Here is a 23,498-nt window from a genome sequence, read left to right as displayed (position 1 = left end):
TGGCATTAGATTGGGGGGGCTGCAGAGGAGATCAGGAAACTGATGAATTAGACATTGAGCCTGTGTGGTTGGAGGGGAAGGTCTGAAGGTAGACCATGAGATGTTCTTCCTTCAGGCAACGGGTGGCTAGAATTTAGTGGTGGCTCAGGACTTGCATGTCCTTGGTGGACAGTCCATATGAGAGGATGTATTACAGTGTATGCAGGTGGATAAATCTCCTGGTCCTGACCAGATATATCTAAGAACACTGCAAGAGGCTAGAGAAGACTTTGCAGGGCCCCTGATAATTTTGCATCGTTGTTGGCCATAGGTGAGATCCTGGTAGAATGGAGGGTAGCAAATGTTGTGCCATTATTCAAGAAGGGTGTAAAGAAAAGCCTGGGAACTAAAGCTTAACATCTGTGGTGGGCCAGTTAAAACAAAGGAAGTTACATCACAGGAACAGCCCCTTCGGCCCTCTAAGCCTGCGCTGATCCATGTCCTCTATCCAAACCTGTATCCCACTGCTCCCTGCCCATTCATGTATCTGTCTAGATACATCTTAAATTATGCTATCATACCTGCCTCTACCACCTCTGCTAGCAACACATTCCAGGCACCCACCACCCTCTGTATGAAGAACTTAGCATGCATATCTCCCTTAAACTTTTCCTCTCTCACCTTGAACTCATGATGATTAGTGATTGAGTCCCCCACTCTGGTGTGTGAAAATCCTGCTATCCACCCTGTCTTATACCCCTCAGCATGCATATCTCCCTTAAACTTTTCCTCTCTCACCTTGAACTCATGATGATTAGTGATTGAGTCCCCCACTCTGGTGGGTGAAAGTCCTGCTATCCACCCTGTCTTATACCCCTCATGATTTTGTAGATCTCGATCAGGTCCCCCCTCAACCTCTGTCCTTCTAATGAAAATAATCCTAATCTACTCAACTTTTCTTGATAGCTACAGCCCTCCATACCAGGCAGCATCCTGGTGAACCTCCTCTGTACCCTCTCCAAAGCATCCACATCCTTTTGGTAATGTGGAAACCAGAACTGTTCGCAGTATTTAATATGTGGCCAAACCAAAGTCCTGCACAACTGTAACATGACCTGCTAACTCTGTACTCAATACCCCATCCAATGAAGGAAAGCATACTGTGCGCCTTGTTGACCACTCTATTGACCTGCGTGGCCACCTTCAGGGTACAGTGGACCTGAACACCCAGATCTCTCTGTACATCAATTTTCCGCAGAGTTTTTCCATTTCCTGTATACAGAAGAACCTCTGTTAGCTGAACAACACAGGTGGGGAGTGTTTCGTTCGGATAATCTAATGCCAGATAGCACAGTTTAGCCAAGCATCAGGACCTTGTGATCTTGTCTGGATAATCTGAAATTCGGATAATGGAATGCTGGATAATTCAGGTTCCTCTGTAGATCGCTCTTGAATTGGATCTTCCAAAATGCATCACCTCGTATTTGCCTGTATTGAGCTCCATTAGCCATTTCTCTGCCCAACTCTCCAATCTATCTATATTCTGCTGCATTCGCTGACAGTCCCCTTCATTATCTGCTACTCCACCACCAGTCTTAGTGTTGCCTGAAAATGTGCTAATTAGACCAACTGTACCTTCCTCCAGCTCATTTATGTACATCACAAACAACTGTGGTCCCAACACTAATCCTTGTGCAACCAACTGATCACAGTTCTCCATTTTGAGAAACTTCCTTCCACTCCGACTCTGTTTCTTGTTGTCCACTCAGTTCTCTAACCATCTAGCTAGTACACCTGGACCCCATGTGACTTCACGTTTTCCTTCAGCCTACCATGGGGAACTTTATCAAACGCCTTACTGAAGTCCATGTATATGACATCTACAGCCCTTCCCTTATCAATCAACTTTGTTACTTCCTCAAAGAATTCTATTAAATTGGTAAGACTTGACCTTCCCTGCACAAAACCATGTTGAAGAAAATGAGGTCTACAGATGTTGGAGATCGGAGTCGAGAGTGTGTTGCTGGAAAAGCACAGCAGGTCAGGCAGCACCCGAGGAACAGGAGAATTGACATTTCGGGCCGGAATCCTTCATCAGGAATGAGGCTGGCAGCCACTGGAATGGAGAGATAAGTGGGGGGAGCGTGGAGCTGGAGAGAGGGTAGCTGAGAGTGCAGTAGGTGGATGGAGGTGGGAGTAATGGTGATAGGTTGCAGAGGAGGTTGGAGCGGAATAGATGGGAAGGAAGATTGACAGGTGGGACAGGTCATGAGGACGGTGCTGAGCTGGAAGATTGGAACTAAGGTAAGGTGTGGGGAAATGATGAGACTGGTGAAGTCCACATTGATGCCCTGAGGTTGAAGGATTCTGAGGTAGACGATAAGGTGTTCTTCCTCCAGGTGGTGAGGGAGGGGCCCCTCTATTCCCACTTTCTTCCAAATGGGAATAGATCCTATCCCTCAGTATCTTCTCCAGCAGCTTCCCAACCATTGATGTCAGGCTCACCGGTCTATAAGTACCTGGATCATCCCTGCCATCCTTCTTAAACAAGTGGATAACATTAGCAATTCTCCAGTCCTCTGGGACTTCCCCACGTTCAAGGATGCTACAAAGATATCTGTTAAGGCTCCAGGTATTTCCTCTCTCACTTTACTCACTTTCCACTCCAGACCTGGGAACTTGTCCACCTTAATGCCTTTTAGAATACCCACACTTCCTCCCTGCTTATGCCGACTTGCCTTAGGACAATCAAAATGTGAGCACAAGAGGTGCAGTTAGTAAGTTTGCAGATGACATCAAAATTGGACGTGTAGTGGAGAGCGAAACAGATCCTTCATTCCAACCCGTCCATATATCCCAACCCAATCTCGTCCCACATGCCAGCACCCAGCCCTTAACCCTCCAAACCTCTCCTCTTCATATACTCATCCAGATGCCTTTTAAATTTTGCAATTGTAAGCACCTTCACCACTTCCTCTGGCAATTTATTCCATACATGTACCACACTCTGTGTGAAGAAGGTGCCCCTTAGGTCTGTTTAATATCTATCCCCTCTCACCCTAAACCTTTGCCCTCTTGTTCTGGACTCCCCTACCCCAGGGACAATACTTTGTCTATTTATCCTCTCCATGCCCCTCATGATTTTGTAAACCTCTTTAAGGTCACCCCTCAGCCTCCGCTCCAGGGAAAGCTGCCCCAGCCTGTTCAGCCTCACCCGATAGCTCAAATCCTCCAACCCTGGCAACACCCTTGTAAATCTTTTCTGAACCCTTATAACTTTTACAACGTCTTTCCGATAGGAAGGAGACCAGGGGAAAGCAGCCCCAGCCTGTTCAGCCTCACCCGATAGTTCAAATCCTCCAACCCTGGCAACACTCTTGTAAATCTTTTCTGAACCCTTATAACTTTCACAACATCTTTCCGATAGGAAGGAGACCAGAATTGCACGCAATATTCCAACAGTGGCCTAACCAATGTCCTGTACGGCCACAACATGACCTCCCAACTCTTGTACTCAATACTCTGGCCAGTAAAGAAAAGCATAATAAACACCTTCTTCACTATCCTATCTACCTGCGACTCCACTTTCATGAAGCTATGAATCTGCACTCCAAGGTCTCATTATTCAGCAACACTCCTTAGGACCTTACCTTGCTAAGATTTGCTTTTCCAAAATGCAGCGCTTCGCATTTATCGGAATTAAACTCCATCTGCCACTTCTCTGCCCATCTGGCCCAACTGATCAAGATCCTCTTGTAATCTGAGTAACCTTCTTAGATTTTGGTGTCATCTGCAAACTTACTAACTGTACCTCTTATGCTCACATCCAATCATTTATATAAATGACGAAAAGTAGAGGGCCCAGCATCGATCCTTGTGACACTCCACTGGTCACAATCCTCCAGTCTGAGAAACAACCCTCCACCACCCTCTGTCTTCTACCTTTGAGCCAGCTCTGTATCGAAATGGCGAGTTCTCTCTGTGTTCTGTGAGATCTAACCTTGGTAACCAGTCTCCCATGGGGAACCTTGTCGAATGCCTTACTGAAGTCCATATAGATCACATCAACCACGCTGCCCTCATCAATCCTCTTGGTTACTTCTTCAAAAACCTCAATCAAGTTTATGAGACATGATTTCCCATGCACAAAGCCATGTTGACTATCCCTAATCAGTCCTCTCCTTTCCAAATACATGTATATCCTGTCCCTCAGGATTCCCTCCAACAACCTGCCCCCACCAATGTCAGGCTCACTGGTCTATAGTTCCCTGGCTTGTCCTTACCGCCCTTCTTAAACAGTGGTACCATGTTAGCCAACCTCTAGTCTTCCGGCACCACACCTATGACTATCGATGTTACAAATATCTCGGCAAGAGGCCCAGCAATCACTTCTCTAGCTTCCCACAGAGTTCTCGGGTACACCTGATCAGGTCCTGGGGATTTATCCACTTTAGTGCGTTCAAGAAGTCCAGCACTTCCTCCTCTGTAATATGGAGATTTTGCAAGATGTCACCATCTATTTCCCTACATTCTGTATCTTCTATGTCCTTTTCCACAATAAATACTGATGCAAAATACTCGTTTAGTATCTCCCCCATCTCCTGTTGCTCCACATAAAGGCAGCTGTGTTGATCTTTTGAGGGGCCCTATTCTCTCCCTAGTTACCCTTTTGTCCTTAATGTATTTTGATTCTTCTTCTCCTTGGATGCTGCCTGACCTGCTGGGCTTTTCAAGCACCACAGTCTGGACTTATGTTCCAAAAACTGTTCAGTGTGAGTATGAGGTCTATAACCCTGTTTGATTGTTGAAAAGTGTTGCTAGCACTAGATAAGAACACAGGTGGATAAACTACTTTGGAAGGCTACAAATGTTAATATTAAAGCACTGACAGGGACTACTTGCGGACACATAGATGGGCTCAAGTGCGTATACTTCAACGCAAGGAGTATCAGAAATAAGGTGGGATGTTAATATTAAAGACCTCAGCTGCTTTTGAGAGTAGACCTGAATTTGTCTGGAATGCACAATGGACACCATTTGAGAGTGTTTATAAGACTGTAAGACAAGATGTAGGAGCAGAAGTTAGCCATTCACCCAGTGAGATAATGGCTGATCTAATTATCCTCAAAACAACTTTCCTGCCTTTCTTTTGCTGGAAACCTTGATTCCTTTACAGATTAAAAACCTGTCTGTCTGAGCCTTGAATGTACTTAACAACCCAGCCATAATAACCTGTGGTGAATAATTCCAACAGATGCAAAATTCCTCCTCCTCACCTTGAGTCCTCTTAAATGGCAGAGGGTCTTGTGATGCAGTAGTTATGTCCCTTGCCTCTCAGCAAGAAGATCAGAGTTCAAGTTCTGTGTGCCCCCGAGGTGTGTCTAACGTGTCTGGACAGGTTAATGCAGAAACAGGTGGCAACTGAGGGACCCCAGGAGATGGCAAGCAGTGTTAGATCTCTGCCTAATTGGTGACAGTGGTAGGCCAGGTAACATGGGGGGCTCTTTTTATATAGCTCTAAATTATTACTATTCACTTGAAACCAAACAAGTAAATAACTAATAACAGAGACTAATAAGGCTTTTGATTTTGTCGGAGCAAACTTCAAATTAATAATCTGCTACATGAAAGAAATTAATGGCAAATAACTGTTAAAAAGGGAGCTTGGGAATGGAATAAGGAGACTGAGACATTTTGAATTAAAACAGGAATGTTTTCAGTCAGGATTATGAATCTTTGAAATTTGGTTCAGAATGTTTTTGTGTAATTCAAGGCAGAGAAGGACAGATTTTTGAAGAGAAGTAAAGGAAAGTTAGGATTGGACAGGAAAATAGAATTTTGATTAAAGATTGACCATGAATTTCAGAAATGGCTGAACAGGCTTAGTGGGTGCATGACCCACTCCTGCTCTGGTCGTAGAAGCATTGAGCTGTTAATTTCACACCTTGAAACAGAAAATTCCAGAACCACATAGAAAGCAAATTAAGGATGAGGAAAGGCTTCTGTTCTGCGCCTAGTTGTGAGGGAGTGCAGTTAGTTGTGTGGGGGTGGGAATGGTGGCAAGAACAGGATGCAAAGAATTTTAACATTTTGAACAGTGGTAGGATGAGAGAAGAATTCTGTCGAAAATGCAATTTATCGTGGACATGGCATGAATACAAAACTACTGTTTAAAAAAAAACAAATTCTTGGGGTAAGCAGAAATGTAGAATTATCATTTCATGATCTATCGAATGGCAGAACAGGCCTGAGGGGCCTCCAGCTGCTCCTGACTCATGTGTTCATGTGAGTTTCGAATGTTAAGTTGTGGCAGTTGGTGTTTATGAAAGACAAGTGATGGATCTAAATTATTTTAACAATAAAGTTATAGAGAATCCTGTATTCAGAGTTTGAGAGTGTGCACACATGCACAGGTTGTCCTAACCTGATGAGAGGTATTCACAAAAATATAGCAAGCTGAAGATAAACAGAGTGCTGTCTTAGCATCCATGCAACTGCTGGGGTAATGGCCCGAAGCGTTTGCGACTTTGTTCACCAATATCTTTGAAAGCTCCTTGTCCGTCATGCCTACTTCGTTGAATAAAATGGTGGCTCATTCCACTTGCTTTCCTGATGCAATTTTTTATTCGTGCCATTCCTTTAGTATCCATTGGATTAGATAAATCTCCGATGGAAATGTGTTGCTGGAGAAGCGCAGCAGGTCAGGCAGCATCTAGGGAACAGGAGAATCGATGTTTCGGGCATTAGCCCTTCTTCAGGAATCATTCCTGAAGAAGGGCTTATGCCCGAAACGTCGATTCTCCTGTTCCCTAGATGCTGCCTGACCTGCTGCGCTTCTCCAGCAACACATTTCCATCTCTGATCTCCAGCATCTGCAGACCTCATTTTCTCTTAGATAAATCTCCATTGGACTAAAAAGTGATGGCGTCATTTAAAATAAAACTGAGGGAAAATTTCAGTAGCTTTGTTAACTTCAGGATGTTTCAATAAAAGGCTTGCCATAGATCTCATAAGCAATGTTTTGAATAATTGAACAGTGGACCTAATTGATTGCCTTACCTGCTTTGGAAATGTTTAACTAGGTGAAATACACCTTTTAGTTTGGGAGAATGTGTTGCACAAACCTTGTTTCTTTGTCTCTTTTGCAATTAATCTCACAATACTGTGTTCCAACTTGTGATCAAAAGGGACATTGATCAGGAAGTGGTGAAGTAGTGCATTGTAATTCAGGTTGGCTTGAATTTTGCATTTCATGACTCATTCTGCTCCCAAAGTTGGAAGTATCTTTCTGATGGTCAGAAAACATAGTAACTGAAGAGACTGGCCTTGATACTCAATTTAATGGTACTAACTCCCTCTTTCTGCAGCCAACCTAATCTAAAATTATCAACAAGAAAGCCTTAAGTTTATGAAATGGGTTTTCTAAGTGTCACATCCCCTCAAGCCCTTTCAGTCAATGGCTTGGCGATATTGTCAGCAGGCTTAGCCAATGCGTCCTTGACCTCTGCAAAGTGTGGAAATGTGATACTTTGTGCTCCTTCTCTCTATATGTAAACTCATGTGACATGGTTAAGATGAAGAATTTGATAAACTGTTATTCGCCAGACTTTTCCTTGTCCTATTATTCTTTGATCTTCTGCATTGGAGTGAGACCTGCTTGATCATGTGGAGTGACACACAAATAATAGCTTTCATTGAAGATGTATGACTCTATTGCAGTCATCCTTCGAAATGGTTCTGAGTATCATGAGGATTTTTAAAAAATGTTTAGATGATGCATCATTTGGTCGAGAGCAAATGATATTTTTTCACAAAGAGACAGGCACTTTCATAACTTCACAAGATGGACACAATGAAGGTTATTTCTGTTCTGCATCCTGAAAGCTTCTGTTGGCATTTCAGAATGGTCAGTTTTATAGTAAGTTTAGTTTGGACTTGTTTGTGGAATTAGCATTTTATGTGCCATTTATTGTTTTAACTGTGGTCTTGCATGAATTGAAATGTTCTCCAAATAACCCATCTGGATGACTGAAGTCCGTATTCTCTGACATTGTTGCAAATTAAGTTGCTTGCAAGTGAAGGGTTCAGAAAAGATTGACAAGGATGTTGCCAGGGTTGGACGATTTGAGCGATAGGGAGAGGCTGAACAGGCGGTTAGTGTAGTTTAGGTGGGCTTGGATCGGCGCAACATCGAGGGCCCAAGGGCCTGTACTGCGCTGTATTCTTCTATGTGGTGGAGGCTGGTACAATGGCGGCATTTAAAGGCATTTGGATGGGTATATGAATAGGAAGGGTTTGGAGGGATATGGGCCGGGTGCTGGCAGTTGGGACTAGATTGGTTTGGGATATCTGGTCGACATGGATAGGTTGGACTGCAGGGTCTGTTTCCATGCTGTACATCTGACTCTATGACTCTGTGAAATGGCGGCATTTAAAGGCATTTGGATGGGTATATGAATAGGAAGGGTTTGGAGGGATATGGGCCGGGTGCTGGCAGGTGGGACTAGATTGGTTTGGGATATTTGGTCGACATGGATAGGTTGGACTGCAGGGTCTGTTTCCATGCTGTACATCTCTGACTCTATGACTCTGTGACTCCATCTCTTCCCTCGCCACTGGAAATGCCAGCACACTCTATTCTGCTGAAAGAGATCCATGTAACCGTTTCATAGGAGCTCATTTTTTTAATTCCCCTCCACAAAGGGCACTTAAGGGCCCACCGTGTTGCTGTGGCCCTGGAGGTACATGTAGATCACACCATGGGAGGATGGCTGATATCCTTCAGTAAAGGGCATTCATTAACCAGATGGATATTTACCACAAGTCGTCCATTAGAATCATCATAGAATCCCAGGAGTGTGGAAGCAGGCAAGAGAATGTGCAAACTCTACACAGACAGTCACCCGCGGGTGGAATTGAACCTCAATCCCTGGCACTAATTTGGCAGCAGTGCTAACCACAAGAAGATGAGCTTTCAATTTCAGATTTTTATTAATTGAAATTAAATTTTACCAGCTGCTCTGCGATTTTACCCTCTCCTACAATATCCGACAAGCTTTAGCGTAGGCTTCTGGTTCAGCACCAATGCACCATGTCTTCCCCAAAGAGGCGAGTTCATAATATGTCATAAATAAACTAAAATACTTGAAGATAAAATGCATTAGAACAGAAAAATTAGGAATAGAGAGACTGTTTGGCTTCTTGAGAAAATCCTCCTTTTCTTGGTCTTAAATTGGCATGCTTTTATTCCGAGACTGTGCCCTCTGGTCCCATGAGGGGAAACATCCTGTCAGTACTTACCTTGTCAAGCTCCTTAAGAATCCTATATGATTCATAGAACAATACAGCCCTCGATGTTGCGCCGACCTTTGAACTATTCTCCGCTCGTCCCCCTACACTATCCCAAAATCATCCATGTGCTTGTCTAAGGATTGTTTAAATCTCCCTAATGTGACTGAGTTAACTACACTGGCAGGCAGGGCATTCCACGCCCTTACCACTCTATGCGTAAAGAACCTGCCTCTGACATCTGTCTTAAATCTATCACCCCTCAATTTGTAGTTAAACCCCCTCGTACAAGCTGACGTCATCATCCTAGGAAACAGACTTTTTCTGTCTACCCTATCTAATCTTCTGATCATCTTGTATGTCTCATCTTGTATATCAAATCCCCCCTTAGCCGCCTTCTTTCCAATGAGAACAGTCCCAAGTCTCTCAGCCTTTCCTCATAAGACCTTCCATCCAGACCAGGCAACATCCTGATAAATCTCCTCTGCACCTTTTCCAAAGTTTCCACATCCTTTGTCATGGGACGACCAGAACTGTACACAATATTCCAAGTGTGGCTGCACCAGGGTTTTTTATTGTTGCAGCATGATATTGTGGTTCCGGAACTCAATCCTTCTATCAATGAAACCTAACATACCGTATGCCTTCTTAACAGCATTCCACCACTCGCTGCCTTCTTTCAGAAAGCCAGTTTCTAATCCAAACTGCTAAATCATCCTTAATTCCATGCCTCTGCATTTTCTCCATCAGCCTACCATGTAGAACCTTACCAAAGTCTCTACTGAAGTCCAAGTATACCATGTCAACTGCTCTACCCTCATCTGCATGCTTGGTCACCTTCTCAAAAAACTGAGGTTTGTGAGACATGACCTGCCCTTGACGAAACCATGTTGACTATCTGAAATCCAATTGTTGCTTGCCAGATGATTATAAATCTTATCTCTCAAATTCCTTTCCAAAAACTTTCCTACAACAGAAGTAAGGCTCACTGGTCTATAATTACCTGATTCAATGTGATCACCTCTCATTCTTCTAATCATCTGCATGCTTGGTCACCTTCTCAAAAAACTGAGGTTTGTGAGACATGACCTGCCCTTGACGAAACCATGTTGACTATCTGAAATCCAATTGTTGCTTGCCAGATGAATATAAATCTTATCTCTCATAATCCTTTCCAAAATCTTTCCTACAACAGAAGTAAGGCTCACTGGTCTATAATTACCTGATTCAATGCGATCACCTCTCATTCTTCTAACTTCCCAACATCTAGACTGTGTGGAGTTTGCACATTCTCTGTGTCGGCGTAGGTTTCCTCTGGGTGCTCCGGTTCCCACCCACAGTCCAAAGATATGCAGGTTATTCATGAATTAGCCATACTAAATTGCTCTGTGGTGTCCAGGGATGTGTAGGATTAGCCATGGGAAATGCTGGTGGGCTGCTCTTGGGAGAGTTGGTATGGACTTGATGGGCCAAATGGCCTGCTTCCATACTGTAGGGATTTTATAAGTCTATGAATATGTTCAGCCTTTGCTCAAAAGATAGTCCCTCCATACTGGGCATTGTCCTGCTGAATCTTCTCTGATCTGTCTCCAATGAAATTACATACATTTGCTTTAACAGAACTAAAACTGCTCATACTACTCCACATGTGGTCTCACCAGCACCCTGTACATTTGCAGTAAAACTTCCCTATTCTATAATGCAATCCTCTTAAAATGAGGGCCAACAATCTGTTAGCTGCCTTTACCTGCTGCACTTTAGTGCTAGCTTTTTGTATTTCATGCACGAACACCCCAAGTCCCTTTTTTGTTGTAGCTTTCTGGAGTTTTCCTCCATTTCAGTAATGCTGTTCTTTTGTGTGCCCCCCCAGAATGAACAAATTCACATTTTTCCACAGTATAATCCATTTGCTAACTTCTTGACCACATGTTATCCTATCAATATCTCTCTAAACTGAGCTGTCTGTATTAGAGCTGATTGAAAGTACAGGCAACAGTTTTGTTGGTGCAATATCTGGGATCTGGCTTCTTTTAGTCATGGTAAACCTCTTCTGCAGCTTCACCATAGCTTCCACACCCTTCCTATAGAGTGGTGACCAGAACTGTGCACAGTCTGTCAAACATGGCCTGACCAAAGTTTTATACAGTTGCATCATTACTTGCCAACTCTTGCACTCAATGCCCCAACTGATGAATGCAAGTGTGTTTTATGCTGTCTTTACCACCAGTTTCAGGCAGCCATGGACTTGGACCCCAAAATCCCTCTGCACATCAGTGCTCAGTAGAGTCTGGTCATTTATAGTATGTCCTTCTTGCATTTGACCTCCAAAAATGCATCACCTCATACTTTTCCATGCCACAAACCTTGAGTCAGAAAAACATCTCTGTAATACTGTCTCTATTGTGTTTGGACAAGCCAATTTTGTATCCAACTTGCTGGCTCATCATGGATTCCTTACAATTTTGTCTTCAGTACCAGCCTATTGTGAGAGACCTTGTCAAATGCTTTAGTAAAGTCCAGGTAGATAACATCCACTACTTTAGCCTCATCAATCATCTTTGTCACTTCCTCAGAACAATTATCTAAGTTTGAGATAAGATCTCCCCTGTAAAAAGCTATGCTGATTGTCCTTAGTAATAAGTCCATTCTTCTCCAAATGCAAATAAATCCTGTCCGTAAGAATCTTCAATAATTTCCCTACCACCAATGTAAGGCTTACTGGCCTATAATTTCCTGGATTATCTCAGGAATGGAAAAGTAGGACAGATGAATGTGTGGCTCAAGAGTTGGTGCAAGAGAGAAGTTTAAATTCCTGGATGAGTGGGACTGGGTTTTTTTTATGGGCAAGGTGGAATGGTCTGCGTCTGAAATACATTTGGACCAATATCCTTGCAGGTAGGCTTGGTAGTGCTGTTGGGAAAAGGTTGAACTAGTCTGGCAGGGGACGGGACACAGGATATCAATGAAACATCATGCTACAGCAAAGGAAGCGAGTCAGTAAGTTCAGATGTGTTGACCATGAAAAGAGTAAGGCAAGGCTGAATGGTCTTTAGTGCTAGGAGTGCAATAGTTAAGACTGATGAAAAGACAAGTGGGAGTATGCTATTATTGCTATCACAGAAACATGGTTGAGGGAAAGGCTGGACTGGGAACTCCACATTTTGGGATTTAGGATCTTTCGGTGAGACAGGAGGATGTAAAAAGGGTGGTGATGTAGCACTGTTAATCAAGGAGTCAATTACTGCAATAAGATGATATGATATCTTGAAAGGGTCCTCAAATGAGACTTTGGTAGAACTTAGGAATGTTAAGGGGGTGACTGCTTTACTGGGAGTGTACTGTAGGCCTCCAAAGAGAAGAAATAGAGGAGCAAACATGTGACAGTTCACAGAGGTGTGCAAGTGTAATAATCGGTTAACAATACTATTGATTTCAAGGTTCCCAACTTAAATTGGCGTAGTGTTAGGGTTTAGAGGGTGTGGATGTTTTGAAATGCATCCAAGAGATATTTTTGTATCCCCCCAACACATATAAGGTCTAACAAGGGATGACACAGTGCTAGATCTGGTTCTCAGAAAAGTTGAACAAGTGTGGCAGTGGGGGAACATTTCGGCGATAGCAACCACAATACAGCATGATTCAAATTTGTTCTGGACAAAGCAAAGGATGGCCTGCAAAAAAGACAAATTTTATTAGAGTAAAGTAGAATCTGGGCACAGTGGACTAGGAACAGTTTCATGTGGGTAAGTCTGCAGAAGAGCAATGGGGGCACACAAAACGGAGCTAGGGAGAGTACAGGTTCAACGTGTACCATCTACAATACGGTCCCTCGTTCGTAAATACTGAAGAGAAGTACTTGTTCAAGACCTCTCCTATCTCATTTAGAGGGAAATGTGGAAGAAGTAAGTTGAAAGGACCCTGGATATCTAGGACAGTTCAGGACCAGATGTAGAAGAGTAGGGCTTTTAGCAAGTCCAAAGGGAGCTACAGACGTAGAGGAATACAGGAAGAAGCTTAAAGTAATTGGAAGAGCAAAAAATTGGATATGCGGATAGGATTAGGGAAATCCTAAGGTATTTTATAAATATTTCAAAGGGAGGAGGTTAACCAGAGAAAGAGTAGGGCCCATTAGGTAACATGGAGGCAACCTGTATGTGAAGTGACAGGATATTGGAAGGGTGTGAATGAATACTTCTCTTCGGCATTCACTCTGGAAAAGGAGAATGTACGTATGGAATTCGGGAAAAGGGACTGTGAGCAACTTGCACAGTTTGATAAACTGAGGTGTTGGAAGGTCTGTTTGGCCTAAAAACAGACTATTCCCAGCCCTGGATGAATTGCATCCCAGGCTGCTGTGGGAGGTGAGGCAGGAAATTGCAGGGGCACTGACACACATTTTGAATTCGTCTCTGGTAACAGAAGAAGTGATGGAGGATGGCTAATGTGCTTTCACTTTTCAAGACGTGTCGTAGAGATGAACCAGGAAATTACCAGTGAATCTCACATCAGTGGTAGGAAAACTATTGGAGAAAACTCTGAAGGAGTGAATTAATACCATTAGAAAAGCATAGGTTAGTTAGCGATAGTCAACATGGCTTTGTAAGAGGGAGGTCATGACAAACAAATGTTAAAATGTTTTAAAAATATAATCAAGTGCATGAATGTGGGAAGTTCAGTTGATGTAGTTTTGATGGATTTTAGCAATGCTTTTGGGAGACTGAGAAGGATAAAGCACATGGAATTGATGGAAGTTAGGCTAGATGGATCAGATGGATCAGAAACCGGCTTAGTAATCGTACACAAAGGGTAGTGGTAGAAGGTTGTTTGAGTGACTGGAGACCAGTGTCCAGTGGTGTACCACAAAGATGAGTTCTGGGACCATTACTGTTTGTTCTGTACATAAATGATATAGATGAAAATGTAGAGGGAATGTTAAACAAATTTGTAGATGACACCAAGATTAGAAGGGTAGTTAATCGTAAAAAGATGATTGTATGTTACATGCAGATACAAATGGATTGGTCAGATGGGCAGACGATATTTAACTGTGATCAGTGCAAGGTGATACTCTTTGTGAGAAGAAACAAGATGAGGGAATATTTAATGAAGGACACTGGGTAGCTTAGAGGAACAGAGGGATCTTGGGATAATTATTCACCAATCCCTGAAGCCAGCAGTCCATGTGAATAGGATAGCTAAGAAGGTATATGGGCCACTTGCTTTCAACAGTGGTGCATAGAGTATAAGAGCAAGGAGGTAATGTTGATGTTGAATAGAGCATTGGTCAAGCCACAACTGCAGTACAGTGTGCAGTTCTGGTCATCTGACGACAGGAAGGATGTGACCGCACTAGAGGGGATACAGAGCATGTTCATCCAAGATGTTGTCTGGGATGGAGAAACTGAGCTATAAGGAGAGACTACATAGACTTGGATTGTTTTCTTTAGAGCAAAGAAGACTGAGGAGGGAACTTGTTGAGGTGTATAAGATTGAGGGGTGCAGACTGGATAGATATAGACCAGCTATTCCCTTTGGTTGAGGAGTTCATTATGAGGGGGCACAGTTTTAGGATTACAGCCAGGAGATTCAAAGGGGATTTGGGGGAAAAACATTTTTACTCTGTGGTGGGAACCTTGAATGCACTGCCTGGGAAGATAGTGGAGGCTGGAAACCTCAACTGTTCAAAGATATTTGGAGGAGTAACCCAAATATCACCACTTTCAAGGACATCGTGGAAGTGCAGGGAATTGGGATTAATGCACTTTTTGTGGTAGTTATGTTGGTGCAGACTCAATGGGACAAAGGGTCTATTCTGTGCAATGTGACTCTCTGAATCCCTGAACAAAGCCAGTCTTTCTGGGTCCTCAGCTGTGGCCAAAGAGGATATAAAGATCTCTGTCAAAGCTCCAGCTTGCCGCCTTCAGAATCCTGAGTGTTATGGGCCAGATTAAAGCCCCTCAAAATATGTTAAGAGAGCCTAGAGCCAGAGTCCAAATTTTTCCTATTCTAGAAGGGAAGTGTAGGGTGTTGTGTTCCAGATGCAATTTGATTTGTTAAACTACCAGGCTTGAAGCAAAACACACTTTATTGTTACACCATGGTTAAAAATGCAACAAAAGAAAGAAGACTTAGAATAATTGAACTTCATTAGAAAACTTAACAGAATACTGGATTATTTAATGACTAAACAACAACTTCCACATCCAGCTTCAAGACCCCAGTAACTACTGAAAGCCAAAACGAAAATCCTGGTTCTGTGGGAGCTTGACCCCACCCCTTCATGCTGCTTCTATTCTTCCAAATTTAAACAAAAACAGCCTGAATTGCTTGCAGCTTTCCTGGCTAGAGTTTAATGTTTTATATTTGTGAAGCTACAAATATAATGAAGTAGACAAGGTAAGGGTTTTGATGAGGGCAGTAGATGCATGGGGACACGACCTGCAAGTTCCCCTCCAAGCCACATTCCGTCCTGAGTCGGAAAAATATTGCTGGGTCAAAATCCTGGAATTCCCTCCCTCACACCATTGTGGGTCAACCGACAGCACATAGACTGTAGCACTCAAGAAGGAAGCTCACCACCACCACCTTAAGGGCAAGTAGGTCCTGGCCAGCCAGCGAAGCCCATATTCGCCAGTGAATAATTATTGCAAAATAAATTATCTGGGCTGTGACCACTTTTCAGTTAGGGTACAAAAGATGGAACTATTGATTGAATATTTTATAGGAAGTTGAAATATTGATGCTAATTCTCAACAGCAGAGAAGGCTCAATGCTTAATGGAAATTTTTAAATTTAAGAAACTTGTTGGGGCAAATAATGTCTGGAATGAAGGTGAAAAATATATCTAAGGGAGGATTTTAGTAGATTTCATACGGCTAAATTTTTGTAAAAATTAGAGAGAAACTCCCTGATTTCTTTCAGTTCCAAGACGATGGGCAAATTGTGAATGTTCTGGTCATAATCTTTCAAAACACTTTTGATTCAGCAATTTCATCCTTAGACTGGAAAATTATCTAAAAAACCAGAGAAGCTATGAAATTATTGGTTATTAACAATCATCTTTTGTGGGGATGTTACCAGAATCTGTTTTTAGGCACAGTGACTGAGCATTGAGACAAATGGGAGTTAGTGCTTAAACATTGCTGACTGAACCCTGTTGGATCTTTGGATATTTCTTCAAAAGTGGTAAAGAGTGTAAATAGGTTAACACTTTATGTATAGAGTATTCCAGACCGTATTCAATAAGCTGTCACATTAGAGATTGTTAATAGAAAGGAGAGCACCTGGACTTGGATGCAACTATTGATGTAGCCAGGGAATTGGTTAGGACATTTGAGGCAGAGCATGGATGATGGATTCATCTGCCAATTGATGTTTCCAAGAGGTGTTAGTGAGCCCTATTCCTGGAACTTCAGTTTTCCACAATGTTTTAAAATTATTTGACTGAAGGTTCAGAAAGAGAGAGTAGATGCATGTTAGACAATGACATCAAGTTGCGTGATGTCCTAAATATTGCCAAGTGGAAAAAAAGAGCAAGAATTTGAAAACAATGTAGGTTCAGAGAAAGGTGTGTGTCTGCATTCAGCACTTGCGAAAACCAGCGGTCAGATGTGGAAAGTAATTAGGCTCATGGAACATTTGACTCAAATGAGGGACTAACAAGTAAAGGGATGCACATGTTGCTGAGGTATAAGGCTCACTCTAAACCACAGCTGGATAGCACCAATCTGGCTATTGCATGTCTGTTAGGATATATTGACTTCATAGAGGCCAGGGCAAATTTACCAGAATAACATTTGGCTGAGTGGGTTAAATTGCCAGGACAGTTTGTATAAACTTAGTTTGTATTCTTATCAAGTATGATAGATTAATGGGCAATCTGGTGTTGAAGATCTTTAAAGATTTGATGGGCTAAATAAGGAAAAACTGTTTCCTATGAGGAGGAGAATCCAAAACAAGGGGATGCATCCTTAAAGTGAGTGAGGCTATTCAGGACTGATGTCAGGAGCATTTCCTCTCTCAAAGGGAAATGGAAAACTGGGGCTTTTTCACTTCACTAACTTAAAACATCCCCATACCAAACAACAAATGAGGTAGTGGGGCATGCTGAAAACTTCAAACTAAATTGATGGGATTCCAAGGCAACACTGGAAGATGAAGCTGAGATGATTCAGATGTCAGGGCATGGAATAGTGCACAGAATTAGCTGGTTTCGTTAATACCACTAGTGAATCGTGTACAGGTGGACTTAGAATTAAGGGTTCCAAAGAGCATGCTAACACAGGCATAAGCATCTTGGGCCAAATAAGCACTTCCTTTGACAGGAGAGGAAGCTAAGTATTCCTTAGCAGTCTTGCACAGCTGTCTCTACAGATTTGAATGGAAGTCATGTTGCTGAATATCTCAACTTGTGCAATTAAACTATATTGATCGTCATTTTCAAATCTGTAAAGTTCATAGTTATACAGCAGTCTGAGTTGACGTGTAACAAAAACAGGATGGTGAAAATCTCTGATTAATGTACAAATTCAGTTTGATATTATTAAACTTGAATCCCCTTTAAGTGAAAAAAGTGAGATTTTGCATTTAAAGATGGGCTAAAAGGTGGACTGAAAATATGACCGACAAAATGAAGGACTTAAAAATTCTACAAGTAGAAGGTTAAGAAAATTAAACAGTGGAATCAATAGAAATGCAAATTGAATAGTGTTCTATTAAAACTAAGGCAGGATAGCTCTGCACCCTGACCAGTAACTTTGGGCTTAACATCCATTGATATCCACACTTTGAGAAAAACAGTCTGTTCCTTTATCAGGAAGCTCACTCATTCTGAGGCATTAACAGATAGATGCAGTTTGTTGGTTTTCCTGTTCCCCTTCTGTAAAGGATGAAATGTTGCTGTGGTGGTATCTAAATGATGTTTGATTAGTAAGCATTCCTTACTTTCTAAATCCACTCTCCTCCACCCTCCTCAAATAGATATCGTGGGCTGAAGCAAACTGTTTGCAATCTTGGTTTTGTATTTAACCCTGAAGTTTAGAATTTTGTGCTGTTATCAAGACCACCAGTAACATCCCCCAAATTAGTCTCAGCTTGCCTGTTCCTGAAACCTTCACCCATCTAAACTTAACTCTTCTAATGCATTGTTCAATCCTTTCCATGTTTTACCCATTAAAGTTGATGTTGAAAACTGCCCATTTCCTTAATTGCGTCAAGTTCCTGTGCTTGCTGGCCTGTATTGACTTGAGGTCAAGGAATGTCTTGATCTCAAAACTCATCCTTACCTCATTGCACTTGATATCATCCCTCCTGAATCTCTGTAGTCTGCTGTTCACCAGCCTCCACACTGTACTCCTTCAATTCTGGGTTCTTGAGTTTCCTGAATTGTAATTGTTCCACCATCTCCTCTGTATTGAAGATCCTATGCTTTGGAACTCTTTCTAAGCTTATGGGTTTTCCATCCATAAGCGGCATGGTGGCTCAATGGTTAGCACTGCTGCTTCACAGCGCCAGGGGCCTGGGTTCGATTCTAGCCTCTGGCGACTGACTGTGTGGAGTTTGCATATTCTCCCTGTGTTTGTGTGTTTCATCCGGGTGCTCTGGTTTCCTCCCACAATCCAAGAATGTACAGGCTGGGTGAATTGGTCAAGCTAAATTGCCCATAGTGTTCAGGGCTGTGTAGGTTAGGTGCATTAGTCAGGGGTAAGTGTCGGGTAATAGTGCAGGGGAATGGATCTGAGTGGATTACTCTTTGGAGGGTTGATGTGGACTTTTTGGGCCTAACTGTAGGGATTCTAGGATGATCCTGTGATCTTTCCTGCTGTAATGATGCTGCTTGGTAAAACCTACTCCTTTTTTTTTATCATTTTGGCCATTTGTTCTGACTTGTCCTTGAAAGATTCAATGTCAAATTGTGTTTTATAATGCTCTTGTGAAGGACATTGAAGCATATTTAGGGCGGCACGGTGGCTCAGTGGTTAGCACTGCTGCCTCACAGCACCAGGGTCCCAGGTTCGATTCCAATCTCAGGCGACTGTGGAGTTTGCACGTTCTCCCTGTGTCTGCGTGAGTTTCCCCCGGGTGCTCTGGTTTCTTCCCACAGTCCAAAGATGTGCAGACCAGATGAATTGGCCATGCTAAATTGCTCGTAATGTTAGGTGCATTAGTCAGAGGGAAATGGGTCTGGGTTGGTCACTCTTTGGAGGGTCTGTGTGGACTTGTTGGGCTGAAGGGCCTGTTCCCACCCTGTAGGGAATCTAATCTAATCTAAATATTGTTGTTAAATACATATTATGGCAGCTTTTCTTTAAAGTTGTCATGTGTGCATTTACATGTTTGAAGCCATTATACAGCTTTATTATAGTCTATTGTATGTGGTAAACTCAAGTTTCCTGGGTGCTTGTTTGTGCTGGAAGTAGTGTTGATGAAATGGAGGTTGGATGACCCCTTTCAGTCTAAAAGCATTGCCATTTCAATTCTCCAGTTCAACCCCAGCCTGATCTTTTGACCTTGGTCTGCTGCAGTGTTCAAGAGAAGCTTAATGTAAGCCTGAAGAATCCTGCCTCATCTTTTGACTCAGCCTTTTGGGTGCAGCATAGAATCAGCAACTTTACAGAAAAACCTCTACCTCCATTTTGTTTCTTTTGCTTATTTGTTGTTTATCTTGAATTCGCATGAGGTCTGTGCAGCCATTTACACTATCCTGCCTCATCTTTTGACTCAGCCTTTTGGGTGCAGCATAGAATCAGCAACTTTACAGAAAAACCTCTACCTCCATTTTGTTTCTTTTGCTTATTTGTTGTTTATCTTGAATTCGCATGAGGTCTGTGCAGCCATTTACACTACTTCTGGACACATTTTCATTACTTACTTTTCTGTATTCCCTTCTGGCTTTTATTAAAATCTCTCCTATTCTCCACCCATCACAGGCTTTCTCTTTTGGTTCGACCAACGCTGTCCCCCATTCTGAGCCTCTTTCACTTGCTTGCAACCTTACCTACATGACTAAGACTTGTGTTAAACCTATCACATATTAATATTGTATTTCTGTCTTCTGTTTTGAAGAGTCATTCGCACAAAGAGACAACTCTTGCTTTCCACAGCTGTTGCCTAACTGTAGTTTTGCCAGTATTTTCAGCTTTCATTTTTCTAATCAACAATTCAGAGATGGGACTTCAATTTGGGTGTCTCAATCCAAGGTTAAGAACATGACCACTGGGACAAAAGAGGGCTCACAAAACTTATTGCACCTGGTATTCTCAAGCAGTCTCCTATTCATTTAATAACCAGGTCTGAGTCTGCTTATCTTCCAAGATTGAATGAGATCAGGCATTTTCAGACTATCATGCCCGTAGGTATGCTATTGTATAAACAGCAATTGTATAGTCTCATAGTTGTGCAAATTTCTTCTTTTCAGATGTGTATCAAATTTCCTTAAAGTTAGTATTGAATTTGCTACCACCATTTTTCCAGACCATTCTAACATGTTTCTTGAAAAAACCTCCATTTAACTTTAGCCAGTCTCTCTCTGATTACGAGCTCTCTTCCTGGTGGAAACTATTCCTTCATACTCATTATAAAAGGTCTTCTATTTAACATGTTTATTTAAATTTCCCCTTTATCACCTCTGTTTGAAGGTAAACCATCCCTAGTTTTATAGTCTCTCAACGGAACAGAATCCCAGCTTTGACAAAGGGTCAGTTAGACTCGAAACGTCAGCTCTTTTCTCTCCTTACAGATGCTGCCAGACTTGCTGAGATTTTCCAGCATTTTCTCTTTTGGTTCCATCTCCCAACTCTGTCTCGTTTTAGTAAAATCTGTCTGCAACTTATTCAGCCTTGACATCCTTCCGAAGATGCGATGCTCAGAATGGAACAAAATCCTCTAGATCTCATGGCAATGTCAGCTACTGTTTGCAAGGAAGTGAACTTCTGTGACTTTTGCTTGTGGTCAGATTTATGAAGAGTGAAGAACTCTGTGCTTCACTTACATTACATATGGTGTTTCTGAGCCATATTGGCGCAGGTTAGATTGAGTTCTTGCTGCAGCTGTTCTGCAAAATTAACTGAGTTTTCATTTGTCACAGGTGTCATTGTACTAGGTGAGATTTGTTAGTTTTCCAATATCCAGTGCAAGTAGGATTGAAATTGTCCTAATCTTAAATTCCCTCTCTCAACAGAAGTAAATTTTTTCATGCACTATCTAATCTCTGAGCTAATGCGAAATAACAATTGTGCTGAGTGATGCTGCTTGGTTAACAGTAAAACCATCCTTCTGCACATTGATCATTTCTGAAATCTGGAAATTTTCCTCGAATCTCCGATATGACTGCTTTCCTCCCTAGCTTTGTTCAGAGCTGTTTGGCACTGAGATTTGAAACTGGATCTTTCTTTCTACCCTTTTAGGCTTCTTGTTTTTACTAAATGTATCTTCCCATACACTCTCTGTTCTCTCAGAATCTTAGCAGTGTTGTGATTTAAATTTTGTTGGAAATTATTGTAGAATATTGATCCCCTTTCTATTTTGCAGTGATTGTTTCAGTGTTTTCTGTAAATCATGGCAGTATATGGTGATGTATGGACATCAAATAAAGCTGTGGTTGAAATATATTGCTTGTTCAGTGGTAGTTTATTGCAATTGCCAACAAGACCGGAGTAATCAGCTTCCCAAACTTTTCTCCCTCTGAACCCCGGTTCAAGTCTTCATACATTGCAGCAACTCCATAGTGAGAACTGGGGGATTGTGGGGAAAGTGGGTGCATTGGAGTGGGGAGCTGTGAACTACGGTTCGGTGGGACGAGGGAGGTAGTGCAGGGCCAAGTGTTCAAGCTTCAGAGTATCTTTTTAAAAATAAATTTTTTTCTTCTCTCAGCCTCAATATCTCTTGTCATCCAGGTTTCCTATTCCTTCAACCTTGCTTTTCACCCTCACAGGAACATGTAGACCTTAAACTCTAGCTATCTCACCTATTTTAAAGGTCTCCCACTTGTTGGACGTCCCTTTGCCTGCAAACAAACTATTCCAATCAACACCTGCAAGCTCCTGTCTAATTCCATCAAAATTCACCTTGCCCCAATTTAGCACTTGAACCTGTGGACCAGTTTGGTTACTCTCCATAACAATGTTAAAATGAATAGAGCCATGGTCCCTGGTCCCCAAGTGCTCCCCCACTGTCACCTCAGTCACATGACTTGCCCCGTTTCCCAAGAGTAGGTCAAGTTTTGCCCCTTCCAGAGTAGGACCCTCTGTATAACTGCTTGAGAAAACGTTTCTGAGTTCAGTTAACAAATTCCACCCTATCTCAGCCCTTCACGCTGTGGCAGTCCCAGTCTAGATCAGAAAATTAAAACCCCATACTATGACAACCCTATTGTTCCTGCAAGTCTCCCCAATCTCCCTGCATATTTGTTCCTCTAATTCCCGTTGACTATTTGAGGACCTATAGTACAACCCCTAATAACATCGCCATCCCCTCCTTATTTCTTAGCTCCACCCACAAAGCCTTGCTGCATGATTCTTCAGTTATTTCCTCTCTGATTATTGCCGTGATACTCGTCTTAATCAAAAATGTAACTCCCCCTCTCTTCCTTCCACCACCCCTGTCCTGCCCAAAGCACCTGTACCCTGGCACGTTATGCTGCCAGTCCTGTCCCTCCCTTAGCCATGTTTTTGTAATGGCTATGAAATCCCTGTCCCACGCCCTGAATTCATCAGCCCAACCTGTCAGCCCTCTTGCATTGAAATAGATACAATTTAGTCCAACAGGCATTGCTTGCTCCCTGTGGTGTTCCAACCTGACCTGCCTCTTCATTTTACTATTTCTGATTACTGTCTCCCCTTCCCGACTCGCACTTGCCTCCCTACTGTTGAGGATCCCACCTCCCTGCCAGTCTAGTTTAAACCTTCCTGTGTTGAACTGGCAAACTTGGCCGCCAAGGTATTGGTCCTCTTTCCAGTTCAGATGCTACCCGTCCCTCTTGAGGTCACCTCTGCTCCAGAAAAGATCCCAATGATCTAAAAATCTGAATCCCTGCCTTAGCCATGCATTCACCTGCCATACCCTCCTGTTCATACCCTAACTAGCAAATGGCTCTGGAAATTAGCAGCGTCGAGGTACTGGTTTTAACTTTTTTTCCCTCGTGCTCTGTAATCACTCTGCAGGACCTCCTCCCTATTTCTACCTGTGTCATTTGTGCCAACGTGCACAATGATCTCTGCCTGCCCTTTCAGAAC

The 23,498-nt window shown here is 42.5% G+C and overlaps 1 protein-coding gene across 5 annotated transcripts in view; it reads left to right on the top strand.

The window, feature by feature from the left end:
• The window catches only part of LOC122548353 (misshapen-like kinase 1), a 298,781-nt gene that overhangs the window by 75,860 nt on the left and 199,423 nt on the right, over positions 1-23,498 (top strand). The gene's annotated exons all lie outside the window — the stretch shown is intronic.

The sequence above is a fragment of the Chiloscyllium plagiosum genome, unplaced genomic scaffold (genome assembly GCF_004010195.1).
Source record: "Chiloscyllium plagiosum isolate BGI_BamShark_2017 unplaced genomic scaffold, ASM401019v2 scaf_52, whole genome shotgun sequence".
Lineage (NCBI taxonomy): Eukaryota > Metazoa > Chordata > Chondrichthyes > Orectolobiformes > Hemiscylliidae > Chiloscyllium > Chiloscyllium plagiosum.
Note: the sequence above shows the minus strand (reverse complement) of the source record. Positions and strands in the feature narration are given on the sequence as shown.